At 36.1% G+C, this 2,692-nt stretch overlaps 1 non-coding gene across 1 annotated transcript; it reads right to left on the bottom strand.

Moving 5' to 3' along the window:
- Positions 1-1,561: 1,561 nt before the first annotated feature.
- Positions 1,562-1,665, bottom strand: LOC131828397 (U6 spliceosomal RNA). Its single transcript, XR_009352412.1, has one exon. It is a non-coding gene; the product is annotated as a U6 spliceosomal RNA (small nuclear RNA).
- Between the last annotated feature and the right edge of the window lie 1,027 nt (positions 1,666-2,692).

Below are 2,692 nucleotides of genomic sequence, written 5' to 3'. Positions count from 1 at the left end.
ATCCTTGAGGAGAGAACAGGTAGCAACCTCTTTGACCTCAGCTGCAGCAACTTCTTCCTAGGAACATCGCCAAAGGCAAGGGAAGCAAGGGCAAGAATGAACTATTGGGATTTCATCAGATCAAAAAGCTTTTGTTTGCACAGCAAAGGAAACAGTTAACAAAGCCAAAAGATGACTGTCAGAAGTTATCTGGGAGAAGATATTTGCAAATGACATACCAGATAAAAGGCCACTATCTATCCAAAATCTATAAAGAGTTTATCAAACTCAACACCCTAAGAACAAATAATCCAATGAAGAAATGCGCAGAGGACATGAACAGACATTTCTGCAAAGAATACATCCAAATGGCCAACAGACACATGAAAAAATGCTCCACATCACTCGGCATCAGGGAAATAAAAATCAAAACCAGAATGAGATACCACGTCACACCTTTCAGAATGGCTAAAATGAACAAGTCAGTCAATGACAGATGCTGGCAAGGATGTGGAGAAAGGGCAACCCTCCTACACTGTACGTGGGAATGCAAGCTGGTGCAACCACTCTGGAAAACAGCGTGGAGGTGCCTCAAAAAGCTGAAAATAGAACTAGCCTATGACCCAGTGATTGTAGTACTGGGTATATACCCTAAAGATACAAACGTGGCATTCTGAAGGGGCACATGCACTCAAATATTTATAGCAGCAATGTCCACAATAGTTAAACTATGGAAAGAACCTAAATGTCCTTCAACAGATGAATCAATAAATAAGATGTGGTATATATGTACAATGGGATACTATGCAGCCATCAAAGGAAATGAAATCCTGCTATTTGTGATGACGTGGATGGAACTAGAGGGTATTATGCTTGGCGAAATAAATCAATCTGAGAAAGACAACTATCATATGATCTCCCTGATATGATGAAGTGGAGATGCAACATAGGCGGTTTCAGGCGTACGAAAAGAAAAATAAAAGAAGATGGGATTGGGAGGGAGACAAACCATAAAAGACTGAATCTCACAAAACAGACTGAGGGTTGCTGGGGGGAGGTGTGTTGGGAGAGGATGGTGGGGGTATGGACATTGGGGAGGGCAGGTGCTATGGTGAGTGATGGTGAGTGCTGTGAAATGGGTAAACCTGGAGATTCACAGACCTGTGCCCCTAGGGATAAAAACACATTATATGTTTATAAAAAATTTTTAAAAAATAGTTTTAAAAATCCATTAAAGAAAAAGCACATATTGCAAGCCCAGAGCTAATCTCATATTCAATCAAAAAAAATTGAAAATTTTCCCCTTAAAGATCAGAACAAAGACAAGTGTGTCCACTTTCACTACTCTCATTTGACATAGTACTGGATGTCCTAGCCAGAGAAACAAGGAACACAAAGAAATAAAAGACTCAAAAAAAAAAAGGAAGAAGTAAAATTTTCTTTTTTTTAATAACATGAACTTACATGTAAAAGAATCCTAAAAAATTCACAAAAAATTTTGAATAAACAAATTTAGTAAAGCTGCCAAATACAAGATCAATATATAAAAGACAAGAATTTTGTTTTGTTTCGTTTTTTTTTTTCCAATATGGAATGCTTCCCAGTTTTTCATGTCATCCTTGTTCAGTGATCAAGCTAATCTCTGCATCATTCCAATTTTAGTATATGTGCTGCCAAAGTAAGCACAAGACGAGCATTTTAACACTCTAATGATGAACTATCTGAAAAAATAAAGAGAACAATCTAATTCACAATAGCATCAAAACTAATGAAATACTTAGGATAAGATTTAACTAAGAAGATGAAAGATATGTACCCCATAAACTATGACATTGATAAAGAAATTGAAGGAGACATAAATGGAAAGATAGCTCATATTTATGAATGGTAAGAATTAACATTGTTAAAATGTCCATACTACCAAAAACCATCTGTAAATTCAATTCCTATCAAAAATCCAATGTTAGGGGTGCCTGGGTGGCTCAGTGGGTTAAGCCACTGCCTTCGGCTCAGGTCATGATCCCAGGGTCCTGGGATCGAGCCCTGCATCAGGCTCTCTGCTCAGCAGGAAGCTGCTACCTCTTCTCTCTCTGCCTGCCTCTCTGCCTGCTTGTCATCTCTCTCTGTCAAATAAATAAATAAAAAATCTTTTAATAAATCCAATATTATTTTTTTACAGAAGTAAGTAAAGAATCCTAGAATTTATATGAGACCATAAAAGACAAATAATTAAAGCAGTTCTGAGAAAGAATGAAGAAGTGAAATTACACTTCTTGATTTGAAACAATACTACAAAGCCCTCATGCTCAAAACAATAAAGTATACTGGTATAAAAACAGACCAATAAACAAGTAGAACAGATTTGAGAGTCCAGAAATAAATCCTTTCATACAGTCACCTAATATTTGACAGGGGCCAACATATATAATGGGTAAAGATAGTCTGTTCAATAAATGATATTTAAAACTGAATAGTCACATAAACCAGCATGAAACTGGAAGCTTATATCACTCATAAATCTTAACTTGAAATAGATCAAAGACTTAAATGTGATGCATGAAACTAAATTTCCTAAAGGAAAACATAGGAAAAATTCTCCTTGACATTGGTCTTGCCAATAGTTTTTGGATACCAGGCCAAAAACACAAGCAAAAGAAGCAAAAATAAATAAATGGTATTACATTAACTAAAGTTTCTGCATTGCCAAAAAAAA

The sequence above is a fragment of the Mustela lutreola genome, chromosome 3, assembly GCF_030435805.1.
Source record: "Mustela lutreola isolate mMusLut2 chromosome 3, mMusLut2.pri, whole genome shotgun sequence".
NCBI classification, from domain to species: domain Eukaryota; kingdom Metazoa; phylum Chordata; class Mammalia; order Carnivora; family Mustelidae; genus Mustela; species Mustela lutreola.
Note: the sequence above shows the minus strand (reverse complement) of the source record. Positions and strands in the feature narration are given on the sequence as shown.